Below are 25815 nucleotides of genomic sequence, written 5' to 3' on the forward strand. Positions count from 1 at the left end.
TTAATGAAACCTGGTCCAGAGCGCTCAGGACCTCAGACTGTGCTCGAAGGTTCACCTTCCAACAGGACAATGACCCTAAGCACACAGCCAAGACAATGCAAGAGTAGCTTAGGGACAACTCTGTGAATGTCCTTGAGTGGCCCAGCAAGAGCCCGGACTTGAACCCAATCGAACATCCCTGGAGAGACCTGAGAATGGCTGTCCACCGACGGTCCCCATCCAACCATACAGAGCTTGAGAGGATCTGCAGAGAAGAATGGCAGAAAATCCCCAAATCCAGGTGTGCAAAGCTTGTCGCATCATACCCAAAAGGACATGAGGCTGTAATCACTGCCAAAGGTGTTTCAACTAAGTACTGAGTTAAGGGTCTGAATACTTTTGTCAATGTGATATTTCAGTTTTTTCTTTTTAATAAATTTGCAAAGTTATCAAAAATCTGTTTTTTTCTTTGTCATTATGGGGTATGGAGTGTAGATTGATGTGAATTTTTTTTATTTAAAGTATTTTAGCATAAGGCTGCATCATAACAAAATGTGAAAAAAATGAAGGGGTCTGAATAATTTATGAATGCACTGTATGTGTGTGTATATATATATATATACACACACACACACACACACACACACACACACACACACTATTTGTCTTTAATCAACAGTTTTTTTTCTTGTTTAAAGAGAAAAGGAGGGAAATAAAGTGTAGATATAACATGTGAACATAGTGATTTGGAATTATTTAAACTGTTCACTGGAATTAGTTACTGTATATTATTAAGATTGTGATATTCATATATTTTAATATATCAGTTACATTTCTGACTTTTTTATTATTAGTTCAGAATTTTTAAATTAAGTGACCATACCATCACAGATACTTCGGGGTGGGTTCTTTTGACTTGGAACATTAAGTAACTACATAGCAGCGTTCTAGAAACTACAAAGAACACCCTAGCAACCACACAGCAATGTCCTAGAACCACCCAGAATGTCCGAGCATCATGGCATTGAGTTTTGCAGGGGAATACACCACTCACATTTTCTTCAGAAAATGTAAGAATCTAGTTTAACAATTCGACTGTACATGAAATAGGACAAATTAAGAGGGCAATCTGAGATGTGCATTTTTATTTTGTTTGTTTTATCTAAACATATTACAAGTTAATTTGCACAAATTAAAGAGTGAGTTTGTACTGGGAAAATGTTTTGTCAGGTAATCTAAAAAAAAATGTGCTTTGTGTTATTATGTTATATTTTAATTGGGTAGGTTTAAAATGTTACTCAACCAAAACTAAACCAAACAAATTAGGTACAACAACAAAAGTATTTTTAAAGACGGTTAGATCAAGTCAAAATAAATCCTTGAGATAACAATTGCAGGTTACCTTTTTTTTTCAGTCTGTGGTGGAGCCATTCTATCAATAAATAAACAAACATTCGGTAGCCTCCCTGCCATGCCAGTTTCATCTGATTATGGATTCACATCTGTTAGAAATGCTTCACCTACAGTAGCTCTGACCTGTCACTACCTGACCTGCAGGGGGTCTTCACACCTCAATCAATATGACCACAAAACACTGTCACTCTCTTTCAATATCAACAGCAAAGTAAAGAAAGAGAACCGACTCCAAAACTGCTCCAAGAAAACATATTTCAGAATTTCAGACAGCACTTGCGGGGGGTTTTGTGTGCAGGTGTGAGTTTTATATTTCACTCTCTCTTATTTCAGTAGCTGCAAAGCAATGGCCAAATAACCCAGCCAAAACGTAATGGAGTCGAGGTTTGGATAAAGAGTGCAAAAGTAAGACACGGTACACCAGGTGAGAAGGATTTCATTACCACACTGCACTTGAACAAAACCTAACACAACAACACCTACATATGCATAGCAAATGCAAAGACAACTATGCAGTTAAAAACAATCACAGTTACTTTGTAAGTTGTATAGTACAATGGTGCTAGACCTTTTGTCAAAACTACAATTATTTCAATTTTCTGTTCATTTTTTTTTTTTTTTTTTGTGGTTATTTTAACCAACTGGTCCAAAGGTGATATTTTTTGTAAATGTATGAAGTAGCTCCCCTCAAATCCACATAGGTGTCCTAGCAGAGTAATCACAGGTGTAGATCAGTACAATTATGGATTTTGTTCCACTAATGTTTGACAACCAGAAAATGGGCAAATGTTGTTTTTGTTTTTTGTTTAATCTTAATTTTGAATTGTATTGTATCTTTCTTTAAAATAATAATTGCTATCTAATGCACTGACATTCATCCATTTTAAGTGTGGCTTGAGTGTTATTTTGGTGCCACTGTAAGGTTTTCCCTGGCGACCACTAGAGATCGCCATTATGTTTATTGCTCTTCTTTTGTCTTGTGTTTTATTATGGGTTTATTATGGGTTTTGTAGTTCTTTTGTTGTCTTTGTTTATTGGTCCCTGTGATTATTAGTTCCAAGTGTTCCTAGTTTCCTTATTTGCCCCTTGTGTATATATTCCTTGGTTTTCCTTTCCAGACTGTAGTGTTTGTATTCTCATTTATTTTAATTCCTTGTCCCCAGCGTTTCTTGTTTTCGGTTGTGTTTCTAGTTTCTTTATTAAAAGGCTGCACTTAGATCCACACTTCTCGCCTCTTCACTCCCAGAACAATACTGCCACAGTATATGGAAAACAAATGGTAATGGATAACATTATGGCAACATTAGTAGAAAAACTCTCGTTCCAGTGCATATGCGATTTTATTTGTATTCGCTCTTTTCTTTCAACTTTTAAGCAAATGCGAACTGAATGCCTAATGTTTGGGGCAAAAAACTCATCTGGAATGCTAAATATTCTGATGGCATTGGTTTAATAGGGATCCTATGCCACTGCTTTCATCTATTGTATCGTGCATGATGAAAGACTGATAACACACTGACCACACACACACTGGTAGGCCCCAAGCCCTCACTGACCTTGTACTACAAGATGAATCATATGCAGAAGCCGAGGATTATTTTACAAAGCAAAATGAAAGCCGAACATCAAAAGGATCTCTCAACATTTAGGTCAGTGTTAAGCCTCTCAACTTCCAGCAGCCACTCGGTTTCTGAAATTAGCAAATCTCTGGCAGGCCTGTTGCTCTGAGGGAGGGTAGCTCAGATAATGATCTTATGATCTATAAATGATATGTCTCTGAATACTGCTACAGGGCTACAATTCTCCATTATCACCACAGAGCAGTCGTGGTCAACATTAACACCTCAGACAGACCATTTTGATAATTTAAAGAGGTGTCGGTGAAGCTGCTTTAGGCCAGAATTGCTCTGTCTAAAGGAAACCATCAATAAAGGTACCTTGAGAAGGTGCATAATAATGCTGTGTTCTGCTCAGGGACATAGCAACCATTCGGGGTGACATGTCCCCTTCCCATTTTGAAATTTTTGTTTTAATGTTCGTATTCCCTCATACACAACTTTCTGTAAGATAATCAATACTTGGCCTTATTTTGTCCCTATCACCTTTTAAAAGCTTTCCTACATCCCTGTTTCCATTCAACTCAAAAGGTCTAAATTTCAAGCTTTAAGCTACTGAAATACTGCACTACTTCTTAAAGTGCAATAGAATCACACATAAAGTCAGACGTCCAAGTTGGAAAATCGAACAGTATCATCACAACTCATTACTAATTTGTATGAGATGGCAATACCGTAAGATATTGTGTGACTTTACTTTTATTCCCATAGAGACCAACCAGTCAACAGAATTTCAAAGCGATTCAATACAGGCATCAGATTTTAGCTATAGACTCCTATCCAACACTTCATTTATGAAAGGAAACATCTGTGAACAAATTTGGTTACTTATATATTAACCTGTAATACGCTTCCCTCATCTCATTCCAAACCCCAGTGTTTTCTTTCTTCTGTTGACACAAGTTATTTTTCTATTAAAATGTGGGAAAGTGGTTAGACTTTATGGTTAGGTTTAGGATTGGGGTTAAATTGAGGAAAAATCTTATTTTTTCATATCTGTTGTCCGTTTATTTTTCTCTGTGGGAGTAAAAGCAATTTCTGAAGATTTGCCTATTATCTCGTACTATTATTGCAACTTGTCATGAAACCTGTTAGAACATTTTGAAGTTCGATTTTGCTAAGATCTAGGTGTATAATGTTATGCAAACATGGTGGCATGCAGGGAAATGTCCACAGTCAATGATACACATTATTTTATGAGTCAATAATATGCATCAATGTGTTAAAGTTCTGATGTTACATAGCTAAAACCTGGGCAGGTGGTTAACATTGGGCAATGCAATGCCTTTAGAAGCCAAAGATATGAAGTAGGAATATCCCACATAAGACTTTGGATGAAATTAAGACTGCAAATTAAAGCAGTAGTTGAAGGGTCATATGTTTGGGCAGTGCTCATATCTTTGGGTTTCCTGTTTCTCCTTCAGCCAATTGCACTTATTAGAATATGATTTCCTTGTGTATGTGCACTAAAATCCCTCTTTTCTTTTTCTTGAAGGTAGGAACAAAACTAAGCCCAAGACTGACTGCTGTCATGATATTCCATGTAAAAATGCTACTGGGAGCACAAACAACATGACCTTAGAAAGATTATTTCTACCGAGGAGATAAGGGGACGGGCCACCATTCGGGGGGAATCAGAGCAGGACAGTAGTGCAGGACAGTAGGGCACCCCCAGCCAGGACCCAGTACTCTGATGCATCTTCTCGACCGAGACCAGCATGCATGTGGCCTGCAGGTCACCTTCAAACCCCACCGGGAAGGGCCAACCCACTGGACAATCTCTTTCAAAAACCTCTCCCAAACCCTGCGGGGGGAGCCAGCCCACTACGGAGTCAGTGTATTCAATATCCTGCTGTCCGAATCAGGAGAACTGACCCACCACACAGTCCCCTCCAAGACCCCTCCCAAACCCCGAATGGTGGCCCATCCCCGTATCTCCTTGGTATGCCTCCTCCCTTTATTTATTTATTTTATTTATTTTTAGTTTTTCCCCTTTTTTTCGTAGTTTATTATATTATATATTCATAATTTTTCTTTTTTTTCTTCCCTCTCTACTCTTTATTCCACAGCTTGCCTTACATATATATTTACATACATACTGAATAGAGATGTACACACGCACAACACAACCTCACACCTACACTACCAATCAAAAGTTTTGAAACACTTACTCATTCTTTATTATATATTTTTTTTTTCTTCACATTTTAGAATAAGAGTAAAGTCATTAAAACTCTGGAATAACATAAATGGAACTATGGGAATTATGTTGTGACTAAACAAAATCCAAAATAAATCAAAACTCTGTTATATTTTAGCATCTTCAGAGTAGTCACCTTTGCCTAGAATTTGCAGACATGTACTCTTGACATTTTCTCAACCAACTTCTTGACGTATCACCCTGGGATGCTTTTTAAACAGTATTGAAGGAGTTCCCATCTATATGTTGGGCACTTATTGGCTGCTTTTCTTTATTATTTGGTCAAAGTCATCAATTTCAAAAACTTTTTTTTTTTAAATTAAATTTTAGATTTATAATGAAATAAATTAATATGGTGACACAATTATATTTTTGTCTACAAAACTAATTTCAAACATTTAAGCATACGCCTTCAGATCAAAAGATTTTTAAAATCATGAGAAACATTTCGGTCAAGTGTTTCAAAAATTTTGACCGGTAGAGTACACTTCACATAATCACATGCAAAACCTGTTTTGTTTGTTTTTGGTTTATTGTTTTGTTTGTCCTGTATTTATGTTGTTGTATTCCCATATTTTATTCTAATAAAGGAAAGAAAAAAGAAAAAAAAAAGAAAAGAAAGATTATTTCTAAAAATAGCCACCGGCAGTTTTTTTTTTTTTTTTTTTTTGCTGAATCACAAGCTCTCTAACATAGAAATTACGAAAAAAGTGTGTGACGCATCGTGAAGATGCATAAAGTGATTTACATAATCACAGCTGCATCCCACCATTCTCGCCACATGGCTCTTAACCTTTATGAGTATGTAAATTCAATTGAGTGTAAGATATAATTGAATATATGAGAGAGATTTTGACGTCAAGACTCGATACCATTTCATTTTGGTTACCCAAGGTATTGTTTTAACGTAGCAGGAGGAGACAGAACAAGGGGGGTTATGTAACCATGTAGAGGAGAAAATTACATAAAGAGTGAGTGCTTCATTGTGACATTTCCAGGAATGGGGCATTGATGCTGTTGTAATGATCCCTCAATTAAAGAAACCCCTGTGTGCAAAGCAACATGAAACAAATCCATCACTGCACAACAAGCTGAACAGCATGGGTAGATGCACACACATGCACAAATAAGTCGGTATTTATATGTTAATTACATAACCATAACATGTACAATCTACCAGTGTCGTTTTCATTAGATCTGAGTCTCTTCACTCAAATCTGAATGACAGTAATATTATCTATGTGTGGCTTTTCAATACATTTCATAGCTATAATTGATCATTTTATCATTTATCATGTTCACAGCAATGCACTGTGAACAAGAGTTGGGATAAAGACCAGACCCTCCAAGACCCAGATCAATATCAGATTTCCTGTGACCTAGATTCAGACCAGTACCAGACCCTCCAATACCCAGATCCAGATCAATACCAAACACTCCAAGACCCAGACAAAGACTAGACCCCTTTCAGCCCAGATTCTGACCAAGACTAGACCACTTGCAGCACAGAACTTAAATGCAGACCAATACCAGATAAGACTCAAATCAAGACCAAAACCAGACCCCATAGGACCCAAAACAAGACTACACATCTCACAGCCCATCTCACAGCCCAGATCAAGACCAAGACGTTAATCCAACACCCATACCAACACTAGACCCCTTGCACCCTAGATCTATACCAAGATCTGACCCCAAAAAAAACAGACCAATACCAGATGCCATGAGACCTAAATCAAGACCAATACTAGACCACCATGACCTAGACCAAGATTAGACCCCTCGCAGCCCAGATCTAGATCAAGATCTGACCCAAAAACCAAGACCAATACTAAATGCCTTAAAACCCAAATCAAGACCAAAACCAGACCACCTAAGACCCAGACCAAGACTTGACCCCTCGCATTCCTGATCTAGACCACGATCTGACCCTAAAATACCAAATGCCATGAGACCCAAATCAAGACCAATAACAGACCCCCTAAGACCCAGACAGGGATTGTACCCCTTGCAGTTCAGATCCAGACCAAGACCTGCTGGTCCAAGGGCCATATTGTCCATTTTAATTATCTGAATGAAAGAAATACACTGTACTGTTGCAATGCACTGTGAACCATTTGGAGTGAAGAATGGACCCTCCAAGACACAAACCAAAACCACATTCCCTGAAACCCAGATACAAGGTCCAGACAAAAACCAGACCCATTGCAGCCTAGATCCAGATCAAGACCTAACCTCAAGACCCAGACACGCAGACAAGTTGGTCCAAGAACCAGGTTGTCCATTTGAATAAACTTAAAGATAAACAAACAAGTAAAAAAGTAGCCATTCATATCCATGGAATTCTTGTGAATTCTCTGTAGCCATGAAGAAACCATGCTGACTTGAGATTGACATAATAATATCACCTTTAGTCAGTGGAAATAGACTGCAGTTTTGTCTAAGCGCATAGGCCAAGACCAGACCAAGATCTAGACCAAGATTTTACCTTTTGAAACTCAGCCCTTGTTTATGTGGTTTCAAGAGGCCTCAAGATCAAGACTCTAATTCTGCTGTAATTCTGCTATAATACAATATGTTTGCATCTTCTGACATGCTTAGTTGTTCTGCCTACTTTAGTAAGTAATAGTGGTAAACTGAATAAAAACAAAGTATAGTTTATTCTCAGATCTCATTAGCACTGATTTAAGCAAAGAGCATAACGTTTTTGGGTTTGGTTGCTGATCTCCCTTTCTTCTTGGAAACACAGCTCTTCTAGCTACTGTACCTGCCCTGGTTCTGAAGTTCCTTTACCTGCAGCAGCTGACCCCTGAACAACCTGCTGATTAATTCACAGAGATTTCACTTGTTTCCTGTTCTCTTCTCTTTCCTGGCTGTCTCTGTTCCATAATTGAACTTATGAACTCCCATTTTAGTGCTTGAATGGATGAGGCATTAGCCATCATCTATAAATAGTAAAGCTCAGCATTTCAGTTTGTTCTGTATGCCAGTCATGGATTGACATGACATAAGTCATGCATTGCCACACTTTGGCAAATTGTATGTAGGGACAAACAATCACAACACACAGTATTTTCTTTATTTATGAATATTTTTTTTTTATTATTGAAGATGTCCCTGAATATCCCCAAAGGGAGGCTTTGTTAGATTGAATCACTCTCCACACACCAGATTTGAATATGCAAATGCCTGAATGAGACTTGAGAGCAATGGTGCAGCACAAGATTGTCAATGAATAATTAGTAAAGCCACTTAAAATTCTGTTTCTCACTCATAACTATCATGTGGCTTCAGACGACTTGGAATATAGTGTATGAGTATAGACTACATTAATTTAGCTTTTATGAAGCTTTTTTGTATTTTGGAGTTAGTATGCTTCATTGTATTGAAAAGAGAAGTTTGAACATTCTCAAAAACATCTACTTTTGTGTTCCACAAAAGAAAGAACAAAAAAAGAAAGAGAGAAAATCATTTGGGTTTGGAACAAAATGAGGGTTAGAGAATGATGATGAAAATGTCATTATTGGGTGAACTATTATTTTAATACTATGGAAATTCGAACAATTATTCTTTTTTTAAATGCATTTTTATAAACCCTAACATGTAAATAAACAAGTACATACAGTAGGCTATAGGATACATAAGCAAATACTATCACACAATAAGTCCTCATGCATATGGAAATATTAATGAAATTGATCTTTAGAGCATCCCTGAAGGACATAAAATCATGCTTTTCATTCATAATCAAATGATAAATCTGAATGAAAGGCAATGGGAAAGTGTTTCCTCACCCAGGCTTGGGTTATTTGGGGAACAAATTGATCTTATGCAATTCCCCCCGTGGAATATGCAAAATTACCTCTAAGCTAATTGAATCACTATTCAAATTTATTATGGAAATGAACGAGTATGTATGAGAGAGAGAGAGTTCTATGATTAAGCTTGTTACTGTTGTGTTTTTCTGTAATTAAGACTAAAAAATGACTAACGACAGGCAAACAGTTATCATGCACATAAGTGCACATATTCAGGAATAAATCACTGTATTTAACTGTAACATTTCCATAATCTTAAAAGTAAATTGTGTAATTTCTGTGCACCAAGCACTCGCCAAATTGCAACAAAAATTTCCTAAACACTCCCCCATGTGCTTCTGGTCAGCAGTCTTGCTTCAGTCTCATCCTATTGGTTGAGCTAATGTTGCTGTGCCGAGCTGGTTGGGATGCTCAAAATAAATTTTTTTTTAAAAAAACACACTTTTTGTGAAAATCAGTTTTAAGTTAGGTAAACTCCGTCTGTGCTTAGCAAAATGCAAAACACTGCCCCCAGTGGCCAAAGTGGTAAGTGTTTATGGGCATGTATGGTCATGTGTGAGCTCCAATTTCCAGGTGTAATGTACATGGAGGGGTGCCAAATGCAAGTTGTGAAGCGAGTTGTTTTCAACTGTACAGACTGTAAAACATTGAAGAGGAATTCATATTTATAAGCTGTACCCCCCAACCCAAACCCCAATCCTTAACCCAACCATCAGTGAAGAAAAAATAATAATTTTAGAGGGAAAAATACTACCTCCGAATAGTGCTTATCACTGATTATGCAAACACAAATACTTCCTGTTTTTTGACATTGGATCTGAGTGGGATCAAGGTAAACACACTGAAGCCATTGCAAAAATTTCCTAAATGGTGCTTCTCGGTGAGACTGCATAATCAGGGTTCGCACTCTTTTCAAGGTACAAATTTCCAGGACATTTTATGCATCCAACAAGTGTAATATTTAAGCAAAAACACATGCGTCCATTTAAATCAAGCTTTTATTTTTGCCGTTTCTGTTTGTTTTTGATGGTAGTTTCTCACCTCCAGTGGCGGTTCTAGCTTGTATGGTGCCCTGTGCAAAACCCGCTTCAACACGCCCCCAAAGTTGTTGACGGGGGTGAGGGGGGGGTGTCTGTGTGAGTGTTTCGTGCCACCCCCCGCACAAGATGCTGCCCTGGGCAACTGCACATGTCGCCCATGCCTAAATCCACTACTGCTCACTTCCAGATAAGCAGTTTGCTCCATGGCCCAGTGTGATTATTAATCCCTGTAAAGCTGTGATTTAATTAAATAAATATATAGTCTGTATGTGCTGCACACTTCACTGTGCCCTTTGTCTCTGTCATCTCACACACACAACAGCGTGCATGATGATCATGATGAGGTGTTTTCAGTGCATGAACAGCCGGCTCAACACATTCATTTTGAAGCACGCATCACTTGCAGATTATTTATTTATTCAATTAAAACAGAGACTTTTTTAGTTTAATTATCACACTAGGACATATCACAATCTTAATTTGATTAATTGTACATTCAAATATTCATATTCCATGACATTCTGCGTTTTATTGCTAATGCCATTTTTATGACTAGATTCTGTTTTCTCATGAGGGTCGAAAAAGTTGAAAAAAATCACTGATCCAAGAGTGTGTTTTCCAGGTTTTTTTATTTTATTTTTTTTAAGAATAAGCTAAACGTACCAACTTAAGCTATTTTAATGATTCAAGTATAGAAAATTATCTGCACAATTGTGCATAATTAGCTGCAAAATTAAAGGGTACTTTGTTGTGGCTTGCTTCTGTTTCACAAATTTGTTCAGTTTCATTAACTGATTAGTTTAGTGACCACTTCTGGAGAAGTTTATATGAATTATTTATATAAAAAATAACTTTATCTTCCTTTAAGAGAATAAAAATATACAGCATATCAAATGTCAGCGCAGAAGACCGTTCACGTGATCCGTGAGGCGTGAGCTACTATGTTTTTTTGGAAGGCTGGATTGCTACCACACACGGCACAACCAGAAGGATGACTCACATAAACACACACACTCACACATTATAAATGATGGTCATTCTGCATGAATTTCAGAAAACGTGGGGAACAACAGGCTTCCAGCTAGGTGCAATTTGTATTTCTCCTCTTCTGCTCACATTACCCTTCAATCATACCTCCTACTGAGAATCATAATTATAATAGGAGTGGTTCTGCTGTTTTGGTTTGTACATTTGTCCCCTGGACTTCATCTCCCCCAACTCTTGTGGTGGGAGGTGGGAGACTACAGTATGAAAGTCACTGTGTGACTTTCATGGCTATAGTTGGCTTATATTAATCATTAAAGGGAAGGTTCACCCAGAAGCCATTAGAAGACATTAATTTAACAGCTGGAGTCATATTGATGACATTTATGCTGACTGTCTGTGTTTTTGGAGCATCAAAAGTCGAATAACCATCCACTTGAATTTTAAGGACCAACTGAGATAAGATATTTTTCTGTTTTTCTTCAAATGTGTTCTGCTGAAGAAAGAAAGACATTCATAACTGGGATATCATGAGGGTAAGTAAATATTGACAGAATTTTCATTTTTTGGTGAACTATCCCTTTAAACATAATTTTTACTATTTCTCAAACTTCTTACCAGAAGTTACGCATTTTGACACGTAACTCATCCTGCACCATTTGTGCTATGGTCATGATTCATACCTCAAATTGTGCAAATTCTTGATTGGATGTGTCCTATTAAGGGCGGTTGGCACAGAACACGTATTTGTGTCCATCTGCACACTTTTTCCATTGTTTTCAATGTAAACATGCTAGAATGTCTTTGACCGCTGAGCCCTTTTCGGCTGTTTTTTTATTTTTTTTTTTAACATCTTGTGCAGGAATGACACAATTTTTAGATGCTGTGACAAGTAAAAGAGAAAGTCAACTAAAAAGCGTGTATCAAGACACTTGCATTACACTGCACTGTGTCTAGCAAGTTCTTGAAAGAAGTTGTTAGGTCTGAATATCTAATGACTTTTTTCTAAAAGACAACAAGTTTTTCTTGTTAAACGATAAAACGTATAAGGAAGGACCTGAGCCATGTCTACAGACCAGAATATCATAGAGATTTGAGGGTGGGCTCTTTTGACTAGGGCCAGTAAGCAACCACCTAGAACATCATCCACAACATCCTAGCATCGTGGGGGTCAGAAGGAGATGTCAGTATTGTCCACAAATGCGTGTATTTGTCACCGAAGCACTGCAGGTCACCAGCCTCAAATCTTGTTTAATATCCCCTGTAAATGATTAACGTCGGCCCCCCTTCACCACTTTCCGTCAATTAAACATTTAGTGGCTGGAATTACGTACTGCTATAAGAGGCATCCTTTGTTTAAAGAGGTGTGTGTAGCAGAGATGCAAAAAGCATTCACTAACACACTGTTACGGACTCTGGGTGGTCTTGATGTTCAGCATTGAATTTAAGGTTGTTGCAGGGATAGTTCACCCAAAAATAAAATAAAAATTATCTTATAATTTACTCACCTTCAGGTTGTATTTACCCAAAATCTGTGGCTGTGTTTGGAATAGCACTGCCCATACTATTTACTATTCTTACTATTTCTACAACATACAGTATATTTACTGTGCATAGTATGTACATTTTTCAGTATGCATAGAAAACCCAGATGACCTACTACATTTGCCAAAATGTGCTGTATATAAGCACACTGCACAAAATACTGTAAGTTGTCATGCAGTGCAATGTGTACAACTTGACCTTCCAAATCCAATATGAGGAATGAACTGGAATATATTATAAAATGCAAATTTTTACATTGATTTCTTGATGCATAATTTCATTTGACTGAGCTGCCAAAAGATATTTCTACTAGAAATTTTATTTAAAAAAAAAAGGGTTTTAATTTTTAAGACATCTAGATGTATAGCATATATTTTGAGATTATATATTAAGTTAAAAAAGTACACTAGTATTCCCTTTGATTTCTAGTCTAATGCTGCATCCCATTCAACTCTAAAAGTCTGAATTTTCAATTTCTACCAGGAAAAGTGCCACGGAACGCCACTTAAAGTCAGACTTCCAACTTGGAAACCTGTGTGGAATACAAAAGTCGGTACCCAGGAAGATATACAAAATTAATGATAAACATTCACTTTTTTTAAGGAATATTTCAGGTTCAATACAAGTTAATCTCAATCAACAGCAATTTTGGCATAATATTGATTACCACGAAAATTTATTTTGAAAAAATAAGCACTTACTGTCACATCATTCTTTTGTTTTTCCCCCCAAGGACTCTTAATTTTTTAAGTTAGAAGAGACTCTTAGTTTGAAATTTTGTATCTTCCTTTGTTATGTCTGTCTTCCTGTCCTTTTCCCTAATTGTATCCCAGGTGTTCCTTGTCTCCTTGTTAGCCCAAGTGTATATCCTCTTGTTCTTTGTTCCTGTGTCGGTTCTTGTCTGTATGTAGTGCATTAGTAGCCAGAATACTGCTGTAGAGTTTTGTTACCCTCTTTGTGTTATTCCTTTATTGATGTATCCCCTTTTTTTGTTTATAATAAAAGTTCTGCATTTGGATCCTTACTCTCTCATCTCTTCCCTTCACAAAACCCTGACACTTACAATGGAAGTGAATGGGGACAATTTTTGAACATTAAAATACTTTTTCAAAAGTTCAGCCACAAGATGTAAACAATATTTCTGTTAGCATGAGTTTAGTGTAATAAAATCGCTTACTAACCTTTTCTGTATAAAGTTATAGCCAATTTTACAACTTTGTTGCTATGATGATGTAAGGTCTACAAACCCTAAAATAACTGTAAAAATTTAAATTTAAACAACTATACAGCTCAAATAATACATGAGTTTAAAAATAATTAATGTAATTGCTTTTATAAAATTATAAGTTTTACATTTATGCCTTTAAACCCTCCAAAAATTGCCATATTCACTTTCATTGTAAGTGCCTCACTGTAACCGAACATAAAATAAAGTTTTCTGGTAATCAGCATAATGCCACAAATGTTGTCGATTTAACTTAACTTGTATTGAACCCGGAATATTCCTTTAAATAATATTGATCAATGAGTCAAAGTACCTACATTACATGATAATAAAACTTAAAAGTTTGCAGAGACAGTTGTTTGAAACGCTGTCAATTACACACTCTTTTGATAATCATACACCTGTAGAACAAATTAATTGCACTAATTGTGGCATAGTTCATCATTTTGGTTGCTCGAGACTTCTCTGTTGACGGTCGAACTCCTGCTAAGCTAACGGAATTGTTGCAGTTTTGTTTGCTTATACAGAATATCATCTTCCGAGCATTGAATAATGGAATGCCTTTATGGTCGGAGATGATAATTATCAAGTAGGAATCTCTTACGTTTGACTTTGAAAGGAACACAGCATATGTTTAATGAATGGTTACTATTGGTTAGAGAAATAGCTCAAGTTCAGGCCAGTAGCAAACAACTCATGTAGCATTAATCTCTCTCCTCTGAGTCATTCTAGAATCTGGCTACGTCACTACACCACACGATTGTGACTCTTGGATCCAACAGCCAATCAGAATCTATCACCTTACTGTGTTCTCTGCTCACCCTGCTTATCCATCACTAACTCTGCCCAGAGGGGATGTCCTTATCGGGATGTTCTGTCTCTGTCCTGGAATAAAGCTCCACACATAGTAAACAGCTTATGTTACAACACACTAGACACAACAGACTGTCACTGTCACAGAAGTTAATGTCAATGCTATTAAAACGATCACACACAATTAGATCAGTCAATTTAAAATTAAAACTTCCTACCCAAAGCTAGCCTTGCACTGTCGCATTACTGGCATTGGACAGCTGATGTTTTTAGATAAAGTGCAAGTTTGTAATCAACCTGTATGAATAACTCTGTTTTTATAATCTACTTATCACTGTATGGCTGTCATATAGCCCTGTGTAAGGTCCCTTTTTTAACAGCAGTTAATTTGACCCATCTGCTTAGCCTGACTGATCTGCTTAGTGAGAGTATTTTGGTGCTCAGAATGGAATACTAGCTAACTACATACTGAACTCTATGCAGTAGCCTAAACTGTATACTGCCTAGTACTATTTTTATTTTTTTTAAATGTTTAAGTGAAGCAGTAGGCATTATTTCCCGAAAAACATTACAAACAATATTAAAATACCAAAAGCATAACATACTTTACACAAGTATGCATACGCAGATGTGAACACTTTGCCAATGCATTGCCAACGCCCAGTCCAGTTGATCACCCTTAACGTGCTTTCTTGCATTACAATGGCAGTAACAAACTTCAGTGCTCAAGGGGAAGAGTTACATTCAAAGGTCTGTGTGGGTGCCTCCTGTCACCCCCCACAAGATGCCGCCCTGGGCAACGGCACATGTTGCCCATGCCTAGATCCGCTACTGGATGCACTGATAAAATTAGCCTGTAAATCCAGGTTTGTTGAGTATGTACCAGGGTTAAAGGAATGTTCCGGGTTTAATACAAGTTCAGTTCAATCAACAGCATTTGTGGCATAATGTTGATTACCACATACAGGTGCATCTCAATAAATTAGAATGTCGTGGAAAAGTTCAATTATTTCAGTAATTCAACTCAAATTGTGAAACTCGTGTATTAAATAAATTCAATGCATACAGACTGAAGTAGTTTAAGTCTTTGGTTCTTTTAATTGTGATGATTTTGGCTCACATTTAACAAAAACCCACCAATTCACTATCTCAAAAAATTAGAATACATCATAAGACCAATAAAAAAAAACATTTTTAGTGAATTGTTGGCCTTCTGGAAAGTATGTTCATTTACTGTATATGTACTCAATACTTGGTAGGGGCTCCTTTTGCTTTAATTACTGCCTCAATTCGGCGTGGCATGGAGGTGATCAGTTTGTGGCACTGCTGAGGTGGTATGGAAGCCCAGGTTTCTTTGACAGTGGCCTTCAGCTCATCTGCATTTTTTGGTCTCTTGTTTCTCATTTTCCTCTTGACAATACCCCATAGATTCTCTATGGGGTTCAGGTCTGATGAGTTTGCTGGCCAGTCAAGCACACCAACACCATGGTCATTTAACCAACTTTTGGTGCTTTTGGCCGTGTGGGCAGGTGCCAAATCCTGCTGGAAAATGAAATCAGCATCTTTAAAAAGCTGGTCAGCAGAAGGAAGCCTGAAGTGCTCCAAAATTTCTTGGTAAACAGGTGCAGTGACTTTGGTTTTCAAAAAACACAATGGACCAACACCAGCAGATGACATTGCACCCCAAATCATCACAGACTGTGGAAACTTAACACTGGACTTCAAGCAACTTGGGCTATGAGCTTCTCCACCCTTCCTCCAGACTCTAGGACCTTGGTTTCCAAATGAAATACAAAACTTGCTCTCATCTGAAAAGAGGACTTTGGAACACTGGGCAACAGTCCAGTTCTTCTTCTCCTTAGCCCAGGTAAGACGCCTCTGACGTTGTCTGTGGTTCAGGAATGGCTTGACAAGAGGAATACGACAACTGTAGCCAAATTCCTTGACATGTCTGTGTGTGGTGGCTCTTGATGCCTTGACCCCAGCCTCAGTCCATTCTTTGTGAAGTTCACCCAAATTCTTGAATCGATTTTGCTTGACAATCATAAGGCTGCGGTTCTCTCGGTTGGTTGTGCATCTTTTTCTTCCACACTTTTTCCTTCCACTCAACTTTCTGTTAACATGCTTGGATACAGCACTCTGTGAACAGCCAGCTTCTTTGGCAATGAATGTTTGTGGCTTACCCTCCTTGTGAAGGGTGTCAGTGATTGTCTTCTGGACAACTGTCAGATCAGCAGTCTTCCCCATGATTGTGTAGCCTAGTGAACCAAACTGAGAGACCATTTTGAAGGCTCAGGAAACCTTTGCAGGTGTTTTGAGTTGATTAGCTGACTGGCATGTCACCATATTCTAATTTTTTGAGATAGTGAATTGGTGGGTTTTTGTTAAATGTGAGCCAAAATCATCACAATTAAAAGAACCAAAGACTTAAACTACTTCAGTCTGTGTGCATTGAATTTATTTAATACACGAGTTTCACAATTTGAGTTGAATTACTGAAATAAATGAACTTTTCCACAACATTCTAATTTATTGAGATGCACCTGTAAATTAATTTAGACTCATTCATCTTTTTCTTTAAAAGAATAACTCAAAATCGAGCTTACAGTGAGGCACTTTCAGCGAGGCCTTTCCCTCTGGCATTACTAAAGCCTGTTTTAGGTACTTTTCTCTGGGTCTAGTGCTTTTCGTCGCTTTCACATCTAAGGAACTATAGTTCCTCAACATTTTTAGCTCCTACTCCAGGGTAGATACTTTTGGGGCGTATAGGAACTGTGAGACTGTGGGAGGTTCTGCAGCCTGTGATTGGTCAAAAACCTGCATTGAGAAAGGAGAGGAGCTCCACAGCCACTGTTATTAAACAAACTAGCTGCTAGCCTGTAACTCAAACAATTTTACAATTCTCTTAACATAAATAACACATAACAAACAAAGTATCCAAAGAGAATCACCCGTTTCACGTCAGAAAAAAATGATCGAAACTAGATGATGTCACTACGGTTGTTCCTTTTGTGAATACTAATGCAACAGGGGAAAAGTCTCCTCTGGTGTTCCGTTCCCCGTAAGTGTTCTCATCTAGAAAGTAACTGAGGGGAAGTACCAGGACTGTAGGTGGGAAAGGGCCTAATGGAAGTGAATGGGGACAATGAAAGTGAATGGGGCCAATTTTTGGAGGGTTTAAACACAGAAATGTGAAGCTTATAATTTTATAAAAATCACCTGCATTGATTCTTCTGTTAAAACTTGTGTATTATTTGAGCTGTAAAAAATTTTTTAATTGTCATTTTTACAGTTGTTTTACGGTTTTAGGGTTTGTTGACATTATATCATCATAGTAACAAAGATGTAAAATTGGCCATAACTTTACACAGAAAAGGTTTGTAAAAGTTATTTTTTGAGTTTACACATATCTTTTATGTCTTGTGTCTATACTTTTGAAACTGAGTATATTAACATAGAAATTGGCCCCCATTCAATTCCATTGTAAGTGCCTCACTATAATCTAAATTTTTATTTTATTTTATTTTATTTAAAGAAAAGGAGGAACGAGTCAAATAATTTTTGTGGTAATCAACATTATGCCACAATGCTGTCGATTGAGCTTAATTGTATTGAACCTGGAACATTCCTTTAACTCTCTGTTTGAGGGATATCTTTTACCTGAGAAAGCATACAAACAGAAACAAGCTCTCTCAGACACACAAGTTCTGCAGTGTCGCTTGGGTGTTGTTATGTATAATGCTTTAAAGCTGTGATAAGGACAGCATGAACATGAGAGCACTGACACGTTTATTCACATGGGAGGAACTGCAATGTGAGGGAAAATTTTAACTCAGAAGTTTGTCACAAGTCTTGACAACTGCTATATTGCAATAACAGAGAGGAAGTTCGTCAATTGCTTGGCTTAAATGGTTTTGTCCAAAACCTTAAGGCTTAACAGACAGTATTTTGTGAAGGCATCGTCTCAGCAAATTGATTTTAGACTGCCTTCCAAGGCACAATAACATCATGTCTGATGATCTAGAACAAATTTGAGTGAACTTTAGTGTTAACCAAGTGATACCAGATTGATCACAGTGTGAATTCTGTGACAGTAGGTTGAAAAGTTCTTCAGCTGAAATCAGTCAGTGCTTACCAAAATTCAGAGCTCTGACCCCAATGGCCGAAGCTGGAAGTGTCGTTGAACATATGTGCACTTGTGAAATAGCCAAAATCGAGTTATGAAGTGAGTTGTTTTTACATTTAAATTATGTAATACAGTCAACAGGAATGCAGATTTTATGCCAAACCCCAACCCTAGATCTAACTGTCAGTTAAGTAAAAATGTAATTGTAATGGGTACAAGGGAAAGGAGGAGGCGAGAACTGCCTTGACAATATAAATAATAATTTAATGATTAACTTAAAGCAAAAGACATATAACACACACACACACACACACACACACACACACAGCATACAGGGCAGCTGCCTGTAGCTCTCTCTCTGCCGAACTGCCACCTCCGGCCGCCTTTATTCTTCTCGTGGGCTTGATTAGCCTGATTAGGGTCCGGGCTTGCGTCATCATGGCCCGGCCCCGCCCTCCTCCTTGCCACACTCCTCCCTCCTTTGCTTCAGGCTGGGGAGCCCCCGGCATGACGTACATCCCCCCCCCCTTTCCTTGTGCCCTTCCGGCCCCGCCTGCTGGCAGGTCTTCCCCGCCTTCTTGGACCTGGGAGGGAGACAAGGGGAGGGAAAAACAACAGCGGGAGAGAGAGAGAGAAAAAAAATGTACTCGCCGGTTCTCTGATCACTCCTCCACCCTCTAGTGGATGACAGCCGCTCCTCCCCGGGTGGATCAGAGGCAGACCTCTGGCCCCTTGCGGATGGAACGTCCCACCACATTTTGGTGGATGGTATGGTTCTGCTCCGCCCCTGGCAGCGGTTCTCTCGCTCCAGGCGGTCGGCAGTGAGCCCCTCCCCGCTCGTGGACGGCAGTCTTATCTTTGACCCCGCCGTGTTTTAGCGGCCGGTAGGGGTCTCCTCCGTCCCTGGCAGCGGCCCGACCACTGCAGGCGGTCGGTAGGGAGCCCCTCCTCCCCTCGCGGTCAGCGGTCGTTCCTCTGCTTTCAGGCGGCCGGGCTCCTCAGTCCCCCAGCTGATGGCTGCGGCTGCTCCTTGGATGGTAGTAATGGATGGTAGTGGTGAGGACTCTACTACGGCACATCCTTCCTCCTTCCCGGGTTTTGGCACCAATGTAATGGGGTACAAGGGAAAGGAGGAGGCGAGAACCGGCTTCACAATATAAATAATCATTTAATGATTAAAAGACATATAACACACACACACACACACATACTGCCTGTAGCTCTCTCCCTGCCGAACTGCCACCTCCGGCCGCCTTTATCCCTCTCGTGGGCTTGATTAGCCTGATTAGGCGCCGGGTGTGCCCTCCTCCTTGCCAGAGTAACCTTTTTAATAAAAAAGCAAAAATGCAACCTCCAAATCACACTCATCATTGAGTATGTGAATGCAACTACATACTGGTTCCTATGGGACCAGAACCTGTGTCTTAGATCAGTAGAGCTACAGGACAAGGTAAACACATTTGAATTGATGCAAAAATGTCTAATAGGAGAAGCAGCTTGTCAGTAACTCGGTAGAATAGGGTCAATATCAGGGTACATTTGAACATTCTGTAATAACGTGGAGTTCCTGTGTGATCATGAGGGCCTTTCCCACTGACGGTACTAAAGCCTGTTTAAGGTACTTTTCCCCGGGACTAGTGCTTTATAGTTCCTAGGGAAATATAGTTCCTCGAAGAGCCTATGTTCAGGTTTGGGGAGTAACGGGAAATGTCAAGAGTACATGTCTGCAAATTCTAGGCAAAGGGTGACTACTTTGAAGATGCTAAAATATAACACAGTTTTAGTTTATTTTGGATTTTGTTAGTCACAACATAATTTCCATAGTTCCATTTATGTTATTCCATAGTTTTGATGATTTTACTATTATTCTAAATGTGCAAAAAATAAATTATAATAAAGAATGAGTAAGTGTTTCAAAACTTTTGACCGGTAATGTAAATGATGCTATTCAAAGTGCATTTGAACAGCGGTGAAACACTTTCTTATGATGTGTTACATTCATACGAGCAGACAGAGAAGTAAGTCTGAAGTATGTTTGGAGCAGCAGAAATAAAAGTAAACATTGTGTAAATTGTCATGTGAATATTTAGCTTTATGCAAAGCAAAAAATGCTATTTCTAGCCATTTTACATAACCTGTTACCAGACACGATCATATATTTTTATCAAGAAAATCCACATTAGAACATTAATTATTTATTCTCTAGTAAGACCTTTGATATTAGGGCAAAAATCTTATTCTTGATCAGAATTTTTTTATTGTTTTTCTGTAAAAAAAATATCTAAAAATCCTTAATTTTCCAGTTTGTTTGTTTTAGAAGCAACACTGGACAAGATTATTTAGGTTTTCAGAGAATGAATTTTTAACGTGTTTTTTTTTTAGGGGTTCAAGCGCTTAGTGCTGAAACCCTATTGTAATTGTTACGATTTGTATTATTATTATTATTATTATTATTATTATTATTATTATTCCACCATAAAACTGATCGGGCAGAGCCTACCATAAGGCCTAAAGACTTGAAACTTAGTCAGATGGTAGTAGTATTGCTCGCTACTCAGAAACACGGACTCGGAGAATTCGGTCAACAGGGGGCACTACAGCGATCAAAAACGCGAAACTGCTCATAACTCCTTGACCGTTTGTCGTAGACTCAAGTGCTTTATACCATTGGAATCCTTGGTTCAAACCAAACAAAACGTATATCTCCGATTTCATTTCCACCTATAAAAAATTTACGCCATCTTGGATTTTTCATAAAACCTACTTTTGCGAAGTAGTCCAAGGATTTCATCCGTTCGGGACCAAACCAGTGCCAAATGATTCAATGGAGTCTCAATATCAAAAGTTATCAAAAAAAGTTTGAACTTTCGACTCGAGCTAGCTACGGTATGCGAAAACATCGGAAGTAGGAGTGGCCAATTTTACTTAAATGGCTAGAATTCTTGAAGGAAATTAGATATCTTCACAAAACTTGGCATGCTTATGTAAGAGCCCAGAAAAGTTAGCGTGGTTTTGCCACATGGTTGCGCTATAATACCAAAAAAACGTGAAATTGGCTGTAACTATGAAACCGTTTATCCTATTGACTTTAAAATTTGCATAGATTGTCGACTCTTTTTTTACGAAATTTCGACTCATGGTTGCTTAGGGGTGCCAAAACCTTCGAAAAGGGTGGGCCATTTTCATTTAAATGGCTATAACGCCCGAACGAAATGAGACATTTTCACCAAACTCGGTACACATGTGTATGAGCTCAATCTGTGGTCACAGTACTCTGAGTCTGGCCACTTGTTGGCGCTATAACAGGAAAAAAAACAGGAAAACAGCTCTAACTACGCAACCGTTAGTCTGATTGAGTTGAAAATCGGCATGCAGTGTCTTTGTCCATGGTGCCATGACTGTCTATGAGAACATTGGCGTATCTCAAAAAATATGGCCGCCATCAGACAATGAAGTTTGAGCACCTGTTAGACAAGGTTATCGGCACAAAACTCGGTGGGCTTGTTCGACTCCTGGCCCTAGAGGTCTGTGAGAAATTTGAAAGAAATCGGCCAATGGATGGCGCTAACGAGTTTTACGCCTCTGTAATCATGTGGTGTTTCACACATACACACAATGGCTGTGTCCCAATTCAGAGGCTGCATCCTTCGAAGGACTCAGACTTCAGAGGCCATGCCTTCAAAGGCTGTGAAGGTCAGACTGAGCATTGTTAATTGGGACAGTCTAGCCTACAGAGGACAGTTCTTGTCGCCAAACAACTGTGACAGCTGCCGAGTGACTGTAACGTTTGTACTGGACTTTTTTGAAAGTTATATTAAACTGTCTGAAAACAAAACAGGGTTCACAAACTGTCTAAATATTTTCACCATGGTCCATTTCTGTATATAATAAAGAGTATAAACTATATATAATCACATCTTAGTAAGATATGTCAACATTTGAACCACTTTAAAGTTTTTTTTTTTTTTTTACATTTGTATCATCAGATATTTGAGTAAGTTGAAACCCAATATTGATGTTAAAAAATCCTGTCGTCACTGGCACGCAATGAATTCTGGGGTAGGCAAGGCCGTGAAGGATCCATTTGTTGTATCCTTCATTTCACGGGAAACGAAGGACGCATTTGGAGGCCGCATTTGAAGGAGCTTTGAATTGGGACAGACTTTGTCGCGCAGCAGTGACGCAATCGCCCTTCGAATGCGACCTTTGAAGGATGCAGCCTCTGAATTGGGACGCAGCTATAATTCATATCAATTGTTAGATCTCCTCATACTGAACAACTTTGCCTCAAGAACCACTGCTGTCAATCAAATCGTTCATTAAATATCCACGATTATGTAAAAACCTACTTTTGTGAACTAGTCCTAGGTTTTTCACTCAACCTCAATAAAACCAATGCAGTACAATTATCTGGACTCTCTAGGTCAATAATTATCAAAAAAATTTAGAACTTTACCCTTTGGGTAGCTATAACAGTGTCATTTATAAAATGGCCGTGGTCAAGTGTACAAATAAGCCCATAATTCCAAAAAAAAGCATGCAGACTTTTATGGAGATCGGACCATAGATGGCGCTTTGAGCTTTAAAAAGCTTTAAAAACCATGTATTTCCTTAGTAAATTGCCTGTATTGGCTGTAAACGGTCTATTCCATCTATGATCTTGGTGGATACATGCTTGCTAAATAAAACATAATACCTTTTTACGCATGTGCTTAAAGGCCTTAAACCGCTTGAACCCTGTTAATTGCTGCTCGCAGCTATATATTTTTTATATATATACTTACTGTACAGGCAGATTTGTTTTGTTTTTTTAAGTCAAAACAAGTAAAAAAAAAAATCTACCAGTGCTGAAGAAGTCATCCAAAGTATTTAGAATACGTTACTGACCTTGAGTAATCTAATGAAATACGTTACTAATTACATTTTACACCATGTATTCTGTAATCTGTAGCGGAATACATTTTAAAAGTAACCCTCCCAACCCTGCCTATAAAAGAGTTGGTACCGGTCCTCTAATTTGAAATAGCAGCATTAAGAGATATAACAGCACTGGTATGTTGAGCTGTTTGCATCGCTCCACTTGTAATTATTGCTTTCAATCACTCCATCAGAGGTAATTTTATTCTCTAAACCAACCACTACTACACACTCTTAAAACTGTGAGATATCATAGGTAAGGATACATCTAAAACACAAAAAAATAACCATATGGAGGAATTCTCAGAAAACAAATATTACACAAGCATTAAATTTAACATGCTTTGATGTCTTCCTACCTCCACATACCGCCTGAAAAGCCAGCATTTGTCAAGTCTCGAATACAGCCTACATTTTATTAGCACTTTCCAGGATGGAGAGTACCTATTAAGCTTTTACAATCAAATAAATGGTAGAGAAAGTGACATCTTAAAATATGCCAAGGACATTCACAAATATTTTTCTAAGAAAACTGTCCAAAGCAAGTGAAAACATTAATTAAAAATGTGTCAAGGTCATCCCTATTGGTGGTGCTCAGATCATCAGCCTTTGCAAAGGTACACAGAGGCCCTTGAAAACATTTGGATATTTGTATGGAAGACCACTCATATTGGGGAGACAGCTATAAATGCATTTTCAAGCCTATAACAAGTTAACACACATACCATACTGTATATCTATCTTCACTGTAATCGACCTGCCACTATCAGGAGCAATGGGATTTAACACATGACAACAATGGAATGCAAAGCTCTTTAAATCTTCATGGGATTTAGATATATGCTCCTAGTGCATGAATGTATCTTGTCAGCTTAGCTCTTAACACAAGCAATCTATCAGGTTTAACCAGGAGAGATCAGAGAGGGTTGTGGAAACTGCCCAAAGTCCGTTTCTGATTATCTGAAGAATATTGCACAGAAAAATGGGCTGGCTGAAATCTCCAGTTCCAATTTGATTGGCTGGATGCTACAGGATTAAGATTACACAAGTTTTTATCAGTGAACAGAGAAACATTTTTACAGGGTACCAGTCTGATACTGTGGCAGGGTGAGCAAGAGACAGGCCCTGTGGGTGTGGCGGAAGGTCTCGAAAAGACGTTTATCTGAAATAGTAAAAAACATAAAATGTTCAAAAGGGGGACTTAAAGTGTTCATGGGTAAAAGTGTCCAAATAAAATGGGCAATCTGGCATCCTCTGTGTGAAATGGGGACTGGTGCACGTAAGGAATTGTCCAAAGGAATGGTCCAGATGTGGGCGAGGTCCGGTATGCGAGGGGCAGAGGCTTCTCCAGCGCCTCATGCTTCCCCTGGGCTAGGGTGTGTGAGGGGAAAGGCGCCCAGCATCCTAGCCAATCGGCCGCGATGCATGCTATCATCCCTGGCGACACGTCTAACTCGCACAGGGGTGTCCGAGGTGCAGGTCCAGCGTCACATCTAATACAGCCGGAATCCTACCCGCTTCCTTCCTGGACCTGTGAGGAGGACAGCGTGCCTGCACTAGGGGGAGGAGGGCGGAGGTGGCGTGCTCTACGTTTTAATGGCAGCGGTGATGAGGCTCTTTTCATTTCACGTTTGCCTCACCATCCGCTTTCAAATGAGGCTTATTTTAATTGCGCATCTCCTCTTTCCTGCCCACTCCCATTGTGAGCCTGGCTAAAGGACGGCCCTCAGAAGAGGCGGGAAATGATAACGTAAGGGAGGTGCCAGTTGTTCCACCACAATACTATGAATGTTTGAGGAAGAAAAACTGGACTTGTTAAGGTTTGTCAGGTTTGTGGCATTAAATATTTTAAAGACATTCAGAGTTTTGTCTGAGACACTTAGTAAGATTGATTTTCATAAGCAGAACTGCATATTCCCCTTTGAAATCTGTGCAATAATTAAAACTTTATACATTTCAATGGACTGAAATTCTGATCACAAAATGTAACCCTGTTCAGCTCATTTCTGACCCGTGTTAGAGTTAAAAATAGTGAAAAACTTATCTTTATCTTGTATTGGCTTACAATGCCTTTGGATTCTCCACAACAATGAATACATGAAAAAAAAAATACCTGACATTTTTATGATGCTTTATGAT

This window comes from Myxocyprinus asiaticus, chromosome 30 (assembly GCF_019703515.2).
Source record: "Myxocyprinus asiaticus isolate MX2 ecotype Aquarium Trade chromosome 30, UBuf_Myxa_2, whole genome shotgun sequence".
In the NCBI taxonomy this organism is placed as follows: Eukaryota; Metazoa; Chordata; class Actinopteri; order Cypriniformes; family Catostomidae; genus Myxocyprinus; species Myxocyprinus asiaticus.